At 39.6% G+C, this 20323-nt stretch overlaps 1 protein-coding gene across 2 annotated transcripts in view; it reads right to left on the bottom strand.

Moving 5' to 3' along the window:
• snx10b (sorting nexin 10b) overlaps positions 1-18713 on the bottom strand; it is a 60595-nt gene extending 41882 nt beyond the window's left edge. For both annotated transcript variants that reach the window (XM_041185180.1, XM_041185182.1), the window contains exon 1: positions 18616-18713. The gene's annotated coding sequence lies outside the window, so the exon portion shown is untranslated. The remainder of the gene's footprint in view (positions 1-18615) is intronic.
• Between the last annotated feature and the right edge of the window lie 1610 nt (positions 18714-20323).

Here is a 20323-nt window from a genome sequence, read left to right as displayed (position 1 = left end):
CCAATTCCCACCACAATCCTCAACTAGATATTGCAGAGCTCCAGTTAGTTAGTTTGCTTTGGGGTTGTTTGGCAAGTGTTTCAATCCTGAGCCTCTAAGGAAGATATCAATGTAGCAAAGCTTCTGGAGGAGCAGGATAATTTGCAGCAACTTCCTGAATTCCATGTTGACATTTTGACAATCCCAAAACTAACTAACTAACTAACTGAAGCGAAGCTCTGCATTATCTTGTTGAGGATTGTGGTGGGAATTGGGCAGCTAACTGGCAGAGGAAACTCCATAAACATCCTCAACTCAACTTTGGCATTCAAGGAGCTACGTGTTGTAATTTCACTAAACTGCTGCCTCAAAACATGTGCCTGCAAATCCAAGAATGCTGCAGTATGACATGTGGAGAGTCTCCTAGCATTCTTCAGTATGATGCTCAGAACAGTGACAAAATAACAACTGGCCTACAAGGAAAATTGATTTAAAATAAAACTTCAGAACATACAAATGATTTGACTTTTTGTCACTTTGTCTTTTGTTCTTTATAGGTTAGACAGAAGTAATTTGTTCAAGATCAGTGCTGCGTAAAACAAACAGTCTGGTTGAAATAATTCATCTATTAATTTCCCCAAAGTCATTGATCAAAATGTATCTACTTGTTTTAATATCTGGACAGAAGACTTGAAATTCCAAATGTCGCAGGTCCTGTTCTAGTCCATGCTACATATTTTGTGAACATTCATGAAGTGTCTTAGATGTGATACAAAGCAGAAAACAGAACATTTGTCAGAACCGGATGAAGGGTCATCATTGACCTGAAACATTAACTCTGCTTCTCTCCACAGATGCTGCCTGACATGCTGAATATTTCTATCACTTTCTGCTTGTATTTCAGGTTTCCAATATTTGCAGTATTTTGCTTTTGGAACAATGTTTGCACTGCCAGCTTTGAGAAAACCAAAAGGCCACGATTTTGTGGTAAAAATGACAGTGAGCAGCAACCACCACAAGCACAGTCAACATGGAATTCAAGAAGTTGCTGCAAATTGTCCAGCTCCTCCAGAATCTTTGACACATTGGTATCTTGCTGGGAGACTCAGCATTGAAACACTTGGAATGTCAGAAAGTTCCTGTTCTCACCTCCCAAGCATAGATCCCAACTAAATGCTCCAGAAAATGCTGGGGCATGTCCGTTCCATTCTAAGCAAATTCTTTAACTGTATGACAAGTCTTAATTACTTGCAAACAACCTCTTTGGCATGAAAATTTATTTTACAAGCATGAAGTCTCATTCTTTCAGATGTTAATTATTGTTGGAGATTTTAAAAATAAAACAATTTACCAATAAAATTTGATTTATTTCCCTCTCTCTTTCTCAATCCCATCTTTTATTACTTGATTTGACATTGAATTATCTATTTCAACCAACACTTCCTGGTTCAGATTCTGTTTTCCCAGTAAGGATTCTTCAACCTGAATGCTTAAGGAGATAAAAGGCTGCTTGATTTTTAGAGGGAGCTGTGCTGAAATGGCTTTAAGTTCCAGGGCACTACCCTATAGAAAGCCTGGCAACTGCTGACCATAAAATCCAGGCAAATATCTTTGCTTTTAATAACACGGCTGTGACATGTCACTTCCTATGATCAGATTCACAAAAGTTGGAAAATGTCCACCATGAATGCAAATCAGATCTGAAGTTGATCTCTGTATTAATTAATACACTGATTAAAAACTAATGTTTTAAAACCCAGCATTAGTTTATTATCTGCATAAAAGTCAGAGTTATCCTCAACTATTGTAAAAATCTACAGAAAAACAAACACTAACAGTTCTGATTTCCATGTAACTTCAAATATGTGATACGTAGTGATATAGATAGATATAAAAAGAAAATTTTGCAATATTACGCAGGACAAAATTTCTTAAATACATGTTACAATTTGTTTGCAAAAATTAAAATACTTAATCCTGCTCATTCCTTCCTGATACCGCTACGCTCATATGTTCAATAAAATTATGCAAAGCATCTTCCTCATAACCAATAGATAATTTTGCATATTTTCATATTTTAAATGTTATAATATGCAAGAGATCATAGAACTAAAATGCTAATGGAAATGCATTCTAACCTAAATATTGCCTACCCCTTTTTTTTTAAATTACGTGCATTAAAACTAACTGCTGAAGGTAAGTGGAGCAGTGTTTTAGAATATTTTCCTTTGGCCTTTGAAACCTGGATTTGAATTCATCCATATTGATGGGCTGAAAGTCTAACACACAGTAAAGCATGAACGTGTATTTGGCCTGAACCAAATTCCTTGTGGTCTGAAAACATAATAAACCTGCCTTTGATCCCAAGAGTCCAGAAAGTTAACTGGTATGGAAAACAGGATGGGGAAAAGGGCTATTTGTCTCAATAGTTATGCTAATATACTTAGAGAAAGAAAAAGCCACCAGGCTCACATGCACATATCCACCAACCCTGTCCCTATGAAGCCTTTTGGAAGAAATCAAAATTAACAAAGATCTGTCACCAATTCAGGCAATCCCCAATCAAAAGTGACCTGGGCAAGACCCAGAAGAGCCAAACCTGTTGTTATTACCCAAAATAATGCCCTTTTCTGCCATAATCTGTTTTCAGAAACATGTATAATGTGACTGCAACCTCCAGGATGCTGTTCCATAAGTCAATCATCCCGTGGGAAAAATAAAACATTCAACCTCACTGCCCGTTTTCTCAATTTAAAGGGAACTCCCTCGAATGACCCAGCCCCAACATCTCAAACAATGTGTTTACTTGTCTGTTACTGACCTCCAAGGATTTGGAGCAAGATGGACAAGACATAAAAAAGATTTTAGTCAGCAGACAAAGATATGAATCTTTAAAAGTAAGTGAAGCTAGACAAACATCTTTTAATTAATAGTATTATAATAGCCATTCCTAAGTAGTATCTGGAAACAATATATTTGTTGCTCTCTTTTCAACAACCGTTGTCATTAGAAATACTCAACTGCAGTTAGCATTTCAGCACAATCCAATGGACCATCCAAGCAGTGCACTCTAGTAATGTCTAGAATTAATATTTTTCTTTTCTACTCCCACTAAGAAACAGTCTGAATTTGAACACTTTGTGGTTGTTTTTAACCATTTTATAAAGTTGAAACACTTATGGAAATTGTGACTGATTTGAGACAGATAGTCACAAAGTCAGCAACTCTGTTCAGTGGCATAGTGGCTATTTAAAATTACAATCCCTACATCAGATATAGAAGTAGCAATGAAAATGGTAATGCTTTGGTGCTCAAACAATGCCAGAGTAGGAAGATAATTTACAGCAACAAATCCGCAAGCTCACAGGCTTTGCTGCCACTGTTTTGTACAAGGTGAACTAGTTTGTCATTGCTGACATTACCTAGGCCCTTTAGGATTTTAAAAGCAGTCATATTCCCCTTTTCTGTGAGAACATGCTAAATTTACATAATCGCTCCTTCATGCAATCCTTCCATCCCCTCATTCATATTGCTCTCTTCTGTACCCTTTGGAAATTTCCATTCTCTAATCCAGGCAAGAAACAAAAATAAAATCTAAGCAATCAGGAATACCAAAACATAAATTTCCATATTTGATCTTACCCTTCAAAACATCAAGTTTTGACATGTTACAGAGCTATGCACAAATTTGTCCTTTGTAAATAAACATCTACTGTCCCATCCTGCTTTGCTGCTACGCCTACCAGGAGGTCTGCTACCTTTGTATGTCACACTCTACTACCACCACATATACTACTGAGAGAAAAAGCAATAATTGCAATTATTCAGTTTTAAATGAGTTACATGCAATCATTAAAAGCATACCAAATAATTAATTTCATACTTCAAGAATTAATATACTGATTCAACATTTGCCAGAACCATCTTAGAATTAAACACTAATATCCTTATTCTAGCAAGTGTTTAATGGGGCATCACACTAACCAACAATTTCAGTAAAAACTAAGTTGCTGAGGAAAAAAAACCCTGTTGATTGAAATGCTTACCAATTGATTTCTTTAAAAAATGAATTTGAGGTTGCTGTTATTTAGCTGTGAAAATTAGCACAATAATGGAAAAATGTTCTAATTTACAAGACAGTAAATCATTAATTAAATATTCAATTAGTAAATGTTCAATTGCAACAATCCTAACTTATGATAATGTGTTTAGCCGCCCTAAGATTCACAAGTGGTTGCAATTTGTCAAATCTTCACAATTGTTCAGACCCACATGAGTTTTATTTGCATACAATAATGGTCAACAGGTCACATTTAGTTCTCTAAAAGGTCATCTTGGTTGGTTTGATAATTAGTCACAGGGGTGAATTAGCAACTTTGTTTCCTCATACTGCACTTATGATAAACCATTCCAGCATATTGTATCCAATATTTTTCTGTACAATCAGGCAGGCACTATATTAGGTGGAATTTAAACACCATTCCAAAAAAAAGCACAAGAGGCAAGTTGGTAAAGTTAGCCCATTTATTTTTAAAAATAAGTAGAGGTCTTTAAAGTCAATTTTTGCAAGTGGATTTGAAAACCTATTTTTTTGTCTTTTTTTCTGTTTTTTTAGCAAACAGAATCTATACAGGTGTCAGGGAAAAATTAGAGCCAAAAAAACCCCAAAGTAATTGATGAAAAACCTGTTTTAAAAAGTTACTTTAAACATCACAAAAATATAGTATAAAAGGATATATGTGTACTCCACTGTAATGCAAGTTTCCATGATCACATGTTCTGAGTAATGTAGTGTAATAGCTTTGCCATCTAGAGACTTGCACTAATAATCCAAACAAAAGAGAAGATTGAAAAATTTAATTAAGATAAAAAAAATTGGAAATAAAAAGCTGGCATTAGTTTTTAAAAAGTGACCATGAAGATACCAGATTGCCATAAAAACCCAAACATTTCACTAAATATCCACCAAGTCAAGTCAGTGGAATGGGGAAGAGGGTGCAGTGTAAAACAAACTGCCAATTTCCTGTTGTTCTGTTTTGCATTACTGCCATTGGCCAAGTTTCCTTCCCTTGATTGAGTAAAATTCAGCTGGTAATTCAGTTTACTCTTTCTTCATTTTGGCTGTTGCTGTACTACATTGAAGAACCAGATCACATTCAATAGAACAAAACACTAGATCACATTCTCTGCAATCTCAACATCAGATGCTAACTGTGGCTTATTTGATAGCACACTCACTCCAGACTTGGCACAGAAATTAAAGCTAATGCTCCAGTGCAGTACTGAGGGAATGTTGAACTGTCCTCTTTCAGAGGCGATATCAAATCAAGTTGGTCTGCCTGTTTTTGAATAGCATGGGAGTTATCCTCTGTCCTGGTCCCTAGCCAACATTTATTCTTCAGTCATTCCAAAAACCAGATTTACTGGACATTTATCACATTGCTGTTTGTGGGAGCTTGCTGTGCACAATTTGGCTGGGGTTCTTTTACAAAGGCTATTTTCATTTCTTTAATCAATATTGTGCCAGAACACAAAAGGGCTTATGTAGGTCAAGATTTGCTGGCAACCCAACATAATAAATACAGCTGACATTTCATTGAATTAGTCCCAAGAGCTCTAACATACCTAGATGGAATATCTATTTGTGGTCTGTGAATTATTACACAAATGACAAACAAACTTGTCCAAGGCCTGCAATACTTGAGAGCTCAAGCATTCACAACAGTTTAAAAACGACAAAAAAACTCTCTCAACAAGGATATTAGAAGTGAAGTGGATGAAGGAGCTAATGCATTCTAAAGTTAGTTGCGAGTAAAATCACTATTATTCTCTGCCAACACTTTTGCAAACTTATTCAGTGAATAATTAGTCATACAACCTTGAAACATCCGAAGTTTGAATCAGTCTGTTTTTGTCCCATCCTGCACAAGGTAGGAATGCAACAACATGCTGCAGCTGTGTGGAAGCTTGGTTAGGCCACACGTGGAACATTGCGTGCAATTCTGGTCACCACATTACCAGAAGTATATTGAGGCGTTGGAGAGGGTGCAGAGGAGTTTACCAGGATGCTGCCTGGTGTGGAGGTTATTAGCTATGAGGAGAGGTTGGAGAAACTCGGATTGTTCTCACTAGAGCGACGGAGATTGGGGGCGACTTGATAGAAATTTACAAAATTATGAGTGGCTTGGACAGAGTAGATAGTCAGAAGCTTTTTCCCAGGGTGGAAGAGTCAATTATTAAGGGGCATAGATTTAAGGTGAGAGGAGAAAACTTTAGAGGAGATGTGCGGGGCAAGTTTTTTATGCAGAGGGTAGTGAGTGTCTGGAATTTGCTGCCAGAGGAGGTGGTGGAAGCAGGTACGATAGCGGTGTTTAAGAGGCAGCTTGACAAATACATGAATAGGATGGGAATAGAGGGAAATGAATCCCGGGTTTTATGTTTTATTTTGTTTTAGTTTGACAGGCAATATGATTGGCACAGGCTTGGAGGGCCGAAGGGCCTGTTCCTGTGCTGTACTTTTCTTTCTTCCTTTCTTTGAACTGGACAAAGTTCCTGATGGCTATCCAAAAATCCCTGCTTCAAAGTTGCATTTGTAAACACTTATTTTTACAGAATCAGGCTCAGTTGTGATGTCCCTTGTGTTTAATTAACAAACTAACTAAACAAATTGTACCAATGGACAAAGTAGCAGACAGCAGTCAGCACCAATGGAAGAAAAACCCAGTTAAGAGTGAATGCCATCAGGATTGAGAATCCATCCTAACATTGCATGTAGCTGATCTTAGAGTGCACTACAGTTTAATGCTGAGGAAAGAAGAACAGGTGTGGATATCTGCTAACAAGTTATTTGCCTGAATATCCAACCGATACTCATTTTCTAAGCCAATGTACAAAGAAGAATGGTCCATTGTACAGATTATCCAGAGCTGCCTGCATTATCGGAACTGAATTCAGTCGGAATCGGAACGTTCAGCAGATAAGAACAAAAAATAAGTTTGGGGATAAAGAGAAAAAGGAAGCAGTGGAAACAAAGTGTTCAGTGGGCTCCGGATTAGGACGTAAACATTTAGTTGCTGCCTCTTGCATTAAAAAAAATTCCAAATGATTAATACAGATGAGAAAAGTTCCTCATCGTCAAAGTCTGAAAACCTACTTGGATCATGTGAATAGCTCATAAGCACACTTACTTAAAACTATAGTTTTCACAGATATTGTGCATTTTAAGAGCGTTTTCAGTTACGTTAATAGATTGGAGAAGGGGTTCGATAAAGGTGTTTAAAATGATGGTGGGGGTTGGCGGTGGGGTGGTGGGTTGTGGGGGGGGCAAAAAAAAAGGTCTGAACGGAGTTAAAAGGCAGAAACTTTGCCATTGGCAGAAAAATTGAGAACCAGAGGACATCAATTTAAGCTGATTGCTTTGCCAGAGGTGACGAGGGTTTTCTTTTAAAAAAAAAAGACACAGTGAATGGTTAGGATCTGGAATGTACTGCCTGACAGTGTAGTGTAGGCAGATTCAATCATGGCTTTCAAAAGGAAGCTGGATAATTACCTGAATAAAATTTTGCAGTGCTACAGGGAAAAGGCAGGTGAGTGGAACCAGGTACTTGGCAGAGAGCTGGCAGAGACACAACAGGCCAAATGGTCATCTTTGTTATCCCATTTTATGACTACGATTCTGTAAACTTTACCTTTACACAGGATATGCATGCAAAATTCATGCCCATTCATTCTACTATGCTTGACCCTGCTGGAAATATAAAAATGAAAAGGTTTTGAGCATCCTTTAGAAATACAGCTTCTGGAGAGATTGAGTAAGAGTGCATTAATATATTACCCTTTCAAGGCAGATATTTGGAATCAAAATCAATCCAGATTAATTGAATACCAATTTCCACTTTCAGTTAGCTCTTCTCAGTCTCAACTTCGTTCCTTTTAGATAAAATGCCACAACACACCAAGCACCAGATTAGTTGCCTCACTCAGCCCACAAAGTTGGGTGAATTGGACAATGAAAAATTTTACACTGGTGCAATACGAAATGATCAGAGATTAGGATCCACAAAGGCATGTTACTGGACCACATTAACAACATCCTCTATAATCCACACTGAATGTGACCTGGGATACTTGAGGCTAGACTAACACTGGCAGCAAAAAGCAACTATTGCATTCTCTAGCTACCAATGTATTCTCCCAGCCTACCTCCCCAAAGACATGTAGTCAGATGTGTGTTTCAAAACCATGAGCATACATGAGTAAATAGGAAAGATCGGAGAAAGTTAGGCTATCAGTCTGGAAAGGAGGTGCCCGAGAGATAATATTCTTGCATATCCCTAAGAGTAAGGATCCAGAAATATTTAACTCAGTATTTCTAAACTGCAAGAGCAGAACTTAAAAACACAAGTGCAAACTAGCAACAAGTAATTTTAAGATATTAGGAAAATAAATTTCATATAATTACTCAGTATATGCAAATTTGGCACATAATTCCATCCATGTTACAGCTTTGTTGTCATCAACATGAAAAGTACATAAGCCAGATGGTTGACTTAATAAGCATGATTCAACGATGTGGAATACATTTGCATTTGTGCATATCACAAATACCCCACAGATGAAGAATTGAGGCACACTGTTCCTGTCCAGCTCAAAAGAAGCTCCCAACAGCGACTTGGTTATCTGAATCCTGGTTGATAGGCTCTTGGGTCAGAGATGGCATAAGAACATAAAAAGCAGGAGTTGACCACACAGTCCCTCAAGCCTGCTTCACCATTCAATGCAATCATGGCTGATCTTCTGCCTCAACTTCTCTTTGTTACGCACTTCCCATATTCCTTGATTTCCTGAGGGACCAAAAATCTGTTTATCTCAGGCTTAAATATATTTAACGATGGAATATCCACAACCCTCTGGGGTTGGGAATTCCAAATATACACAACCCTTTAAGATGAAGAAGTTTCTCCTCATCTCAGTTCTAAATGGTTGACTCCTTATCCTGTGACTGCACTTCCCAGTCAGGAGAAACAACCTCTCAGCATCTAACCCAAGAAGCCCCTGCAGAATCTTGTCTGTTTCAGTGAGATCACAATTCCAGTTCTTTAACTATTCAGCCACTCTCATATTTAAGCATAAGCAAAAACACTTTGTCTCAGTAGCATACATGAGTAAATAGGAAAGACTGCAGAAAGTTAGGTTATCAAAGTTTGGTTTATGTTCTGGGTGTTCATTACAGACGAAGTGCACATTAATTTCAGGTTCCCTGCTCCAATTATCCTCTTCACCATAGATGTACAGTCACTTTATACTTCTATGCCTCTCCAGGATGGTCTCCAGAACTTCCATTTCTTATTTGAATTGACATACAAGAACCATTCACCATCGCCCTCATTCTGCTGAAATGGTTCCCGTCCTCCACTCATTTCCTCATAAAAGGCATTATCACAATGAGAATCTGTACAGTCCTCAGCCTACTCACATACCCTCTCTGACCTCTTTCACTGTTACACTAAGTGTCTCACTCTTATGGAGAATTTCAATAACCATGTCTCCAATTTCTGCCCTTCCCTCGTCTTCACATGGTCCACCTCTAATTCATCATTTCTTGAACTTCTCTCACCATGACTCTGGCCAAGATTACTACAAGCACCTATTCCAAGCCACAGGAGTATATTACCAGGATTATGTTTCTCATCATTTCACTTCCTGTATAGATTTCACTCCTTTTTCCCAATTTTTCTGGTAAATCTGCTCCGATGACTTCACTTTCTTGATGACCTTGGTTTTTCCTCTCAATAATGGTTAAGATGACTGCCTCTGGTAAAGGCTATATGGTTATAGGGTTGTGGGAAGGGTTAGTGAATGAAGCTAAAGGACACCGTGAAAACTGCTGAGCACTATATGTAGAGAAATGGTGCAAGACGGAGTACTTCAGATTCCTGGAAAATTGGGACCAGTTCAGGGATAGAAGGAACTTCTTTAAGATGGACAGATTGCACCTCATCAGAACTGGCACCATTGTCCTCAAGGGAAGAGTAACTAGTGCTGTGGGGAGGGTATACAATAATTTGGCAAGGTAAACAGGGTGGAACATGGGAGAGAAACCAGGTGCACAGAACTGGGAGAGACAAATATCTCCGGGACTGAAGGATAGTTCAGATATAGAAAAACTGTACAAACAGGAGGCAAATGCAAGGCAGTCAATGATGCATTTTTAGTACATGCATAAATACACATAGCATAGTAAACGAGATTGGTGAGTGAAAGGCATAAAAGTCGCTACACTGGACTATGATTTAGTGGTAATAACAGAGCCCTTACTTAAAGAAGAGGATTGGAAACTTGATATACCTGACCAAAAGGTGCTCAAGAAAACAGAGAAGGAGAAAAAGCAAGGGGATAGGAGTATTGATCAAAGAAACTAGTGCAGCACTGAAGGAGGATCAAGGGTGCAATTTATTTGATTAGAATTAAAGAACAATAGTAGAACTATTACGCTACTGAATGTATTGTGGAGGCCAAACAGTGGAAAGACGGTGGAGATGTAAGTTTGCAGACAAATTGCAAGAAAACAAGAACTTCAAGTAGTGATAATGAGGAACTTCAATAATCCTAATATAGGCTGGGATAGTAACAGAGTAAAGGGCAGAGAGGGTGAGGAATTCCCAAAATGTGTACCAGAAAACATTTTAGTTTAGTATGTTTCTAACCCAATGAAGGAGGAAGTAGTGCTCGTTCTAGTTCTGGGGAAAGTGGAGTCAAGTGGAGTGTGTTTCAGTGGGAGGGTGCTTTGAGAACGGTTCTCATCACATATCAGATTTAGAATAGAGAATGATATGAACAATGAAGTATAAAACTACTTAATTGGAGGAGAGTTACTTTCAGTGAGTTATAAAGAAATCTGGCTCAAGCGGGTTGGTATCAAAAATTGGTAGGCAAAACAGTAATTAAACAATGAAGCCATCAAACAGGACCCTGGTTCAGGGTATAGAGTAGACATATTTCCACAAAGGGGAAGGGTGTCTGAAGTTAGAGATGGCTAAAAAAAATACAAGTTAAAATGACACAGAAAAAGGAGACTTATGATAAATGCAAGGTTCATAATTCAGGGAAACAAGCTGAATACAGGAAATGCAGAGATCTAAAAAAGGAATTAAATGGCACGAATAGAATGAGAGTACATTAGAGGCTAACATAAAAGGGAAGCCATAAAGTCTTTCATAAATGCATAAAGAATAAAAAGGGTAGTCAGGGAAGGGTAAGGGCCAATTAAGGGGTAAAAAGGACATCTTTTCATGGAGGGCGAGGTCACGGATGAGGTACTAGATGCAAAGTCCTCATTTGACTTCCCTAAAGATGAATGCAACAGGAGAGGAGGCAGCAGTAGTGATACAGTATAGGATAAAATCAATAAGAACAAAGTATTTAAAAGGCTGCGAGTCCTCATAAGTAGAAAAATCAGCTGATGGGATGAGATGCATCCTGAGTTATGATAGGAAAGGAAGAACTTGCAGATTCTATGGCCAGAATCTTCCAATCCTCCTTGGATATGGGAATGGTGCCCAGAGGACTGGAGGATTGCAATTGTTGCATCCCATTTGAAAAAAGGGAAGAGCGATAAAGCCAGCAACTACAGGCCAATCAGCTGGGGATTAGTAGTAAAAAAATTTAGAGACAATAATTGGGAAAAAAATTTCCATTTGGAAAATTATGGATGAATAAATGAAAGTCTGCATGGATTCAATGAAGGAAAATAGTGGCTGGAATCTTCTGCTCCTGCTGGTGGCAAGTTTGGAATTGGGAAGGTTATGTAATTAGGAGAGATGGTGGTGGATCGGAACCCCACTGCCTCCCTGCCTCCGGCAGAATTAAGTTCTGGGTGGAAAGGCCCATGGTCAACTTTCCTACCCCACTGTCTATTGAGGCCCTTAAGTGGTCATTAATTGGCTACTTAAGGGCCTCATTCTGTTGCCGCTGTGTTAACCCAGTGGTGGGTGGGCCTGTCAACATGCAGTGTGCATGACAGGTAAAACTGTGAAGTCAGCTTCTAACCTCAGGGGTGGGGTCCCCCGATTCAAAGGTGCTCAGGAATCAGGAGGTGGGGGTAAGGGGGAGTGGGAGCTGCTGAGGGCCATCCCTTTTCCCCTCTCCCTGCGACCCCCATCCCCCAAAACCATGCCCCACTTCCCATATTACTCATCCCCAGGCCACAGATAAGTATGTGTTCAACTCCAGGCAGCACAATTTAAGAAGAATAACAAGGCATTAGAGAGGGTTCAGAAGAAATTTATTAGGATTATGAATCTAGTTATATGGAGAGTCTGGAGAAGCTGTGATTGTTCTCCTTAGAGAAGAGCAAATCGAGAGGAAATTTGTTAGAGGTGTTCAAAATCACAAAGGGTTTTAATAGAGTAAATAAGGAGACAGTTTCCAGTGGCACAAGGGTCATTAACCAGAGGGCATAGATTGAAGGTGACTGGCAAAAGAACCAGGGATAACATGAGGGAACATTAAAAAAAAACACAATGCATTTCTCTGATCTGGAATTGATCTTCCACCAGGATGGTGGAAGTAGTCTCAATTTTCTGTCCTGGAAATGTGGTGGAGGCAAGTTCAATCAAGACATTCAAAAGGGCATTAGATGATTATTTAAACAGAAACAATGTACAGGGTTACAGGGAAAAAGCAGGAGAATGGCACTGAATCATAATGCTTATTTGGAGAGCTGGTGCAGGCACGATGGGCCGAATGGCCTCCTTCTGCACTGTAACAATTCTGAGATTCTGTGAATAGTAACATTTAAAAGACGATTGGATAAATACTTGAAGGATAAACATTTAGAGTGTTATTGGGAAATAGGGGTGCTAATTGGATAGCTCTCCGAAAGAGCCAGCACGGACACAATGGGCAAAAAAGGCCTCCTTCTCTGTTCTACCATTCTATGAGTATATATCCTGGCTACTACAATGAGTAAACGTCCTTTGTGTTACTTCCTTATCACTGCCTTTGCAGGGCTGTCTAATTGGATCTGTGGTACCAGCATGTGATGTGATTAACCACTAACCACTAAATTATCAACTTCTAACACTATCTTTCTGTGTGAGCTGTTTTGATAATCGTTAATCCTATCTCTCATGAACGCTCTGATTTTGCTATACATAAAAAGAACACAAGTGATCAGGGCCTTTGGGATGATGCAGAGGAGAAGGGGGGGGGGGGGTGTGGGGGGAATGATTGCAGTGAGAAATAGTGCGTTGAACCACAGCTAGTAGCACTCTCACTTGAATCAAAAAGGTTGTTGGTTCAAGTTCCACGCCACAACCGCGGAACAAAACCAAGGTTGATACTCCAGTGCAATATTAAGAGAGTGCTGCACCGTGGGAGGTGATGCCTTTCGGATGAAAGGTTAAACCAAAGCCCCATTGGCCTGCTAGGTGGAAGTAAAAGATCCGACGGCACTATTTCAAAGAAGAGCATGGGAGTCATCCTGTGTCTTGGCCAATATTTATCCATCAATCAAAATTGTAAAAACAGATTTTTCTGGTCATTATCACATTGTCCTTTCTGAGCGCTTGCTGTGTGCAAATTGGCTGCACTATAAAAGTGGCTACACTTCAAAAATGCTTTATTGGATGTAAAATACTGTGGGACATCCTGTAATCATAAAAGGCAAGATATAAATGCAAGGTTTTTTCACATTTGCCTTAATTAGGCAAGAATGATGAAACAAGGAGGAAGTATGTGAGGATATACAAGAATGAAGTCTGATGGAGAGGTGAAGCAGGTAGAAATACCTAGACTAGAAGACAGAGTCATCCCAATGAGCTCAAAAGCAAAATATTACAGATGCTGGAAATCTGAAATAAAAGAAAATACTGGAAATACTCAGCCGGTCAAGCAGCATTTGTGGAGAGAAACAGGAGTCGAGATGACTTTTCATCAGAACTCATGAGAAAGGTCACCTTGACCTGAAAGGTTAACTATGTTTCACTTCATAGATGCTGCCTGACCTGCTGAATGTATTGTCTGCTTCCTTACTTTATGTTGGATATTTATTAAAGTAAGTTACCCAATGATACCAGAGTCCAAATCTGATTAGATAAAGATATCTTACAGTAATTCACATGTACTTCCTCCAAATATGGTAAACTACATTTATTATTCACCACGGTCTTAACCTCTCTGTAGCTGACCACCAACTCCTATCTCCATTCTTACACTAGCCTGTCTTTTTTCAATTTCAGATTTCAGTCCTGAATCAGAAAGACTTAAAAAAAAAGTTACAAAAGCAAAAGCAAAATACTGAAATATAAACAGAAAATTCTGGAAATGCTCAGGTCAGGCAGCATCTGTGGGGAGAGAAACAGAGTTAAAATTCCGGGTTGATGACCTCTCATCAAAAGAAGATCTTTCACCTTTCTGGTGAAAGCTCCTCAGATGTTAGCTTGGTTTCTTTCTATCTCCACAGAGGCTGCCAGGCCTGATGAGTATTTCCAACATTTTCTATTTTGATTTCACTCAAGAAGTTAGGCCTATTTTTTTCCTTCAATTTTGTACTGAGCAAGATGAGGATATCACTATTGGGGATCTTCTGCAGATACTGACAGGCCTAGATACTTTCAGTATTATTTCTAAAATGTGCTAAGTGTACAAAAAAAAGTTCCTCAGAATTTGTTAATATATAATCACTGACTCTTCTCTAAAACCTAAGTAGTTATAACCTGGTTACAGATTTTTTTTTTATTAATTCATGGATGTGGGCATCGCTGGTTGGGCCATCAGTTATTGTCCATTCCTAGTTATCCTTGAGAAGGTGGTGGTGAGCTGCCTTCTTGAACTGCTGCAGTCCATGTAATGTGGGTATACCCACTGTGCTGTTGGGGAGGGAGATCCAGGATTTTGGACCCAGCGACAGTGAAGGAACGGCGATTTATTTCCAAGTCAGGATAGTGGGTGACTTGAAGGGGAACTTCCAGGCGTGATGTTAGAAATAAGATTGTATTAGAAATGAGAATTCTACTGTAATACCAAAATAGATATATAACAGAGTATGGGTCTTCTACAAATTTAATCTGAGACACAGTTGAATTTAGATAGGGAAATGATTTGAGCAGGACTATGAGAGCTTTATAGAACCATAGAAAAGTTACAGCACAGAAGGAGGCCATTTGGCCTATCTTGTCCATGCCAGCCCGAGGACAGCCAGATGCCCTTTCTATTCCCACCTTCCTGCACCCAGCCCATAGCCCTGCAGCTTACAGCATTTAAGTTGCAGATCCAGGTCCTTCTTTAAAAGAGTTTAGAGTTTCTGCATCTACCACCAACTTGGGCAGCGAATTACAGACGGCCACTACCCTCTGCGTAAAATTGTTCTTCGTAATGTCCCCCCATTACACTTTCTGCCACTTCTCTTGAATCTATGCCCCCTGGTTCTAGAATTCTCCACCAAGGGAAACAATTTTATCCTGTCCACTCTATCTATTCCCCTCATAATTTTGTACACCTCAATCAAATCACCTCTCAGCCTTCTTTGTTCTAAGGAAAATAACCCCAACCTATCCAAACTCTCCTTGTAGCTATACTTTTCCTCCTCTAAACCTCCTCTGCACTCTCTCCAGGGCTATTACGTCCAGAGCTGCCACAATACTCCAGTTGTGGCCTCACCAATGTTTTATACAATTCCAACATTATATCCTTACTTTTATATTCTATACCTCTGCCAATGAAGGAGAGCATTCCATATGCTTTATTTACAACCTTGTCTACTTGAACTGCTGCCTTCAGGCATCTGTGTACTTGTACACCAAGATCTCTCAGTTCACTTACCCCTCTTAGTATATTCCCATTTATTGTGTAATCACTGTAACTATTTGACCTCCCTAAATTTATGACCTCACACTTCTCTATGTTAAAATCCATCTGCCACTTTACTGCCCACTCCACCAACCCATCTATATCATTTTGAAGATTATGGCTATCCTCTACACTATCCACTACTCGGCCAATCTTTGTGGCATCTGCAAATTTCCCAATCATGCCCCCCACGTTTACGTCCAAATCATTAATATATAACACAAACAGCAAGGGTCCCAACACCGAGCCTTGTGGAACACCACTTGAGACAACTTTCCACTCGCAAGGGCATCCATCAACCATTACCCTTTGTTTCCTGGTACAAAGCCAACCTTTTATCCAGTTTGCCACATTACCCTGAATCCCATGGGCTTTTACTTTCCTGACCAATCTGCCATGTGGGACCTTGTCAAATGCCTTGCTAAAATGTACACAACATTCACTGCACTACCTTCATCAACCCTTCTTGTCACTTCCTCAAAGAATTCAATTAAATTTGTGAGGCAAGACCTTCCTTTAACAAATCCATGCTGACCATCCCTGACTAATCCATGTCTTTCCACATGACAGTTAATCCTATCTCTCAGGATTGGTTCTACTAATTTGCTCACCACCGATGTAAGACTAACTGGCCTATAATTGTTTAGCATTTCCTTTGATCCCTTTTTAAACAATGGAACTACGTTTGCATTTCTCCAGTCCTCCGGTACCTCCCCTGTATCTAGTCAAGATTGGAAAATCATCCTCAGAGCATCTGCTATCTCCTCCGACTTCCTTCAGCAGCCTTGGAAACAATCCATCTGGCCCTGGTGACTTAACAACTTTCAAGGATTTCAACCCTTCGAATACTTCCTCTCTTTTTATGACTATCCCGTCCAATATAATTATGTCCTCTTTTTGAGGTCCTTAGAGTTATTCATTTTGGTTTAAAACTATAAAACTTATTTTAAAGAATGGCATGCACCAAATAACAAGCTGCCAGCTTGTCTGATAGCTCAGTAAGCTATAGAAACTATGTACATCCATGGCTCAATTCCCTGATTTAAAAATCATGGCCACAGCATTGGTAGAGCACAGAAATTGGCTTCAGTGCCACTAGACTTGGATGGAAGAAAGGAAATTCAGTATAACTTCTTTTATTTCTATTCCCATCAAGGAAGTGCACAAGATGAATGTCAGGTGGTGGACGGATCAATTTGGCAATAATGGCGTTTCCCTTTTCCTCCAAAATTGTGGTTCCAATTTTATCTATCGAGTCACAGCCGGACAATGACCTGCAACAACTTCTCTTCCCAATCAAACACCATGGGGCAGAATTTTCCCCCCGTCGGGAGTGGGGAGTTCAGGAATGGGTGCATGGAGGTACGCTTCCGATCAGCGCCCCCCAATCGGCTGCCATTTTACATGGGCAAGCTAATTAAGGCTCGCCCAGCGTGATGCGCGCCCGGAAGCACTATGCGCTCCCTGTGCCGGGGGGGGGATTCCCTAAGCTGGGAGTGCACTCTTTCACGCATGCACGCGAAAGAGTGCACTCAACTCCCTGAGGCTAAGTGCTGCCTCAGGGAGATCGGCTCCACATTAAAAAATGTTAAGAACCGAGGAGAAAACATTTCCCTGACATGTCCCTTCATGTGGCACTGTCACATGAGTTGGGACATGTCCATCACTTCAGTTACATTTTTATTAAATTTTCAAAAACCTACATGAAACCTCATCCCACCCGTGGATGAGGTTGCATGCTTTTTCCAATGCCCGCCAGGGCTCCCGGCCTGCCCAGCAAACTTAAGGTTAGCACAATAAAAGATGTATTTACTGTTGTTGCCAACAACTTCTCTCAGTTCATCCATGAAGAAGGCACTGATTGGCTGCTTGTGTGCCATTGGAACTAGAAGAATCAACTCCTTCAACAACAGAAAAAAAATTGTAGAATATGATTTTTTTTAAAAAAAAGCTTCATATATTTAACGCACAAGTCATCATTTTTAAAAATTCATTCACATGATGTGGGTTTCGCTGGCTGGGCCAGTATTTATTATCCATCTGTGCCACTCAAATTGATCACTGAGATTGTTGAGTGAATATTATCCTCGCTATTCCACAAACCGGAAAGAAACACATTTCTCACATTTATTTGCATAGACTGATCTAAAAGTCTTATGTGACGTTGACTCATTGCATTAGTCACGTCTTCCTCGCAATGGTGGAGTACCAATACCGTTTCAAAACTACCGCACATACGAGAAGTGGATCTTGCCGCTTACAGTCAACTTCTACATTTGCTTCAGTTTTAATTTTTTGATGAACTGAAACAGTAAAATCGAAAGGCAGGAACCTGATTACTAGCTATCAACATAAACACTTCCCGATTATTAATCTCTCCACAGATTCCAGCAGAGCTGAGTACTCCAGCATTTCCGTTTTTGTTAATCCTTTAGTATGGTACTTCAAAACAAAAACTTAAAATCAATACAAAGCAAATTTAGCAGTCAACAGGGCAATGTCTAACAAACAAGAGCGAAAAGGCCAAGAGCCGCAGTCAAAAGGAAAATGGAAAATAAGGAAACACTCGGTTTGGCAAGGCAGAGATTGTTTCAAAGGGAGAAACGGACCGGAAGACAAAAGCTGTGCCAAATTGAGTGTTAATGGGTATCAAGCACCGGTTCCCGAAAAAGGCGGCTGTCCTGTGAGATTCGCATGTTGCAACTTTGCTCTGCAACGCCGAATTGTTACAGTAACAACATCCCAATACCAGCTGTCAATTACAACCCGCTCCCTCCACTCACTCACCTGTCCACAGCACCAAGACACTGGGTAACTGCACTCAGAAGCAGCTCCTTTCGATTTGGTGCCGAGGTTGGATCAGCCCGATCACATGACAACGACCAACTTCTGAGCTCAAGTCTGCTGCTGCTTCCGCCCTTAACAGCCAAAGGGCAAAGCATCGCAATGGGGCTTTTTTTAAAAAAAAATGCCGTCCTCAAAATTGGAAATCCCTGAAGGTGCATCCTGCTGGATGACACAATTCATTGCATAGCTGAGAATCTTCTTTCAAAAGCAATATGGGTGAATCTAATTTTTTCAAGCTTCTCGTGAAACACCATATTTCCCACATTATGCATTTTTTATGCAACAGAAAATATCAGCAATCCAATTACTAGTCACAAATAATGAAAATAAATAGGTCCATATCCATTAAAATTGTTTATTATAGCACAATTATAACAACAACTCTTATTTGTATAGCAGCTTTAACGTAGTAAAACTTACCGAAGCACTTCAAAGGAGTATTATCAAGCAAGGTTTGACACTGAGTCAAAGGAGGCAATATGAGACCAAAAGCCGAGTCACAGTGGTAAGTTTTAAAGGGTATCTTAAACAAGGAAAGAGGGGTAGAGAAAATTTAGGAAGGGAATTCCAGAGCTTAGAGCCTTGGCAACTGAAGGAAGGGCAAACAATGATGTAGCAATTAAAGAAAAGAATTTTCAAAAGACTAGATTTGAATGAGTTTCATATGGTGTTTCATTAGAAGCTTGAAAAAATTAGATTTACTCTTATTGCTTCTGAAAGAAGACTCTCAGCTATGTAATGAATTGTGCCATCAAACAGAATGTAGAGCTGAAGGAGATTACAGAGATGTGGAGGGCAAGACTTTGGAGAGATTCGAAAACAACGATAAGAATTGGAAAATCAAGGCATTGCTTAACTGGGAACTACTGCAGTGGCGTAGCACCAATTTCTGAGGTGCAGGAGCTCAAAGAAAATGTGTTGGCAACATCACTTCTAAGCCTACTATTACATTGTTTTCTTATATATTAATTATTTGAGTCCCCAAAATATCAGTAAAATTATACTTTTTAAGTGAAAAATTTTAGTGCCAGTAGGCATTTGTTTTCAAACTGTGTGGTATTTTGAATAATTAGTCTTTAGCATAGTTAGAATTTCATTCTGCAACAGTTTAATTATATAATTCAAGTCTATTAAAATATGAATTACAGAAAATGTTCTTACTTCTGACTGCGGGGTTGGTATATAGAGGGACCACTGCTTTTCTTCATTTACATTAATAACCTAGACCCGAGTGTACAGGGCACAATTTCAAAATTTGAAGATGATGCAAGACTTGGAAATATTGTGAACTGTGAGGAGGATAGTGATAGACTTTAAGAGGATATACACAAGTTGGTGGAATGGGCAGACACATGGCAGATGAAATTTAATGTGGGGGGAGGATGAGGGAAGGAATTGGGGAGGGGAGAGTGGAGGAGGAGAATGAGGCAAGGAAGGGGAAGACAAAGAATGCGGGGTCAGAGAGGAATGAGACAGGGAGGAATGGGGTAGGGGAAGGATTTGGAGGGAGGTGAAGTATGGATTTAGAGGGAAATGGAGAGGGGAGGAATGGTGGGAGTTGGCGGGAGGGAGATATGGTCAGCGGTGAGGAAGGAAGGGGGTGGATTCTGACCTTCTTCCCCAGGTTACTGGGTTGGAGGGTGTGGAG

The sequence above is a fragment of the Carcharodon carcharias genome, chromosome 3 (assembly GCF_017639515.1).
Source record: "Carcharodon carcharias isolate sCarCar2 chromosome 3, sCarCar2.pri, whole genome shotgun sequence".
Lineage (NCBI taxonomy): Eukaryota > Metazoa > Chordata > Chondrichthyes > Lamniformes > Lamnidae > Carcharodon > Carcharodon carcharias.
This window is presented reverse-complemented; position numbering and strand designations above follow the sequence as displayed.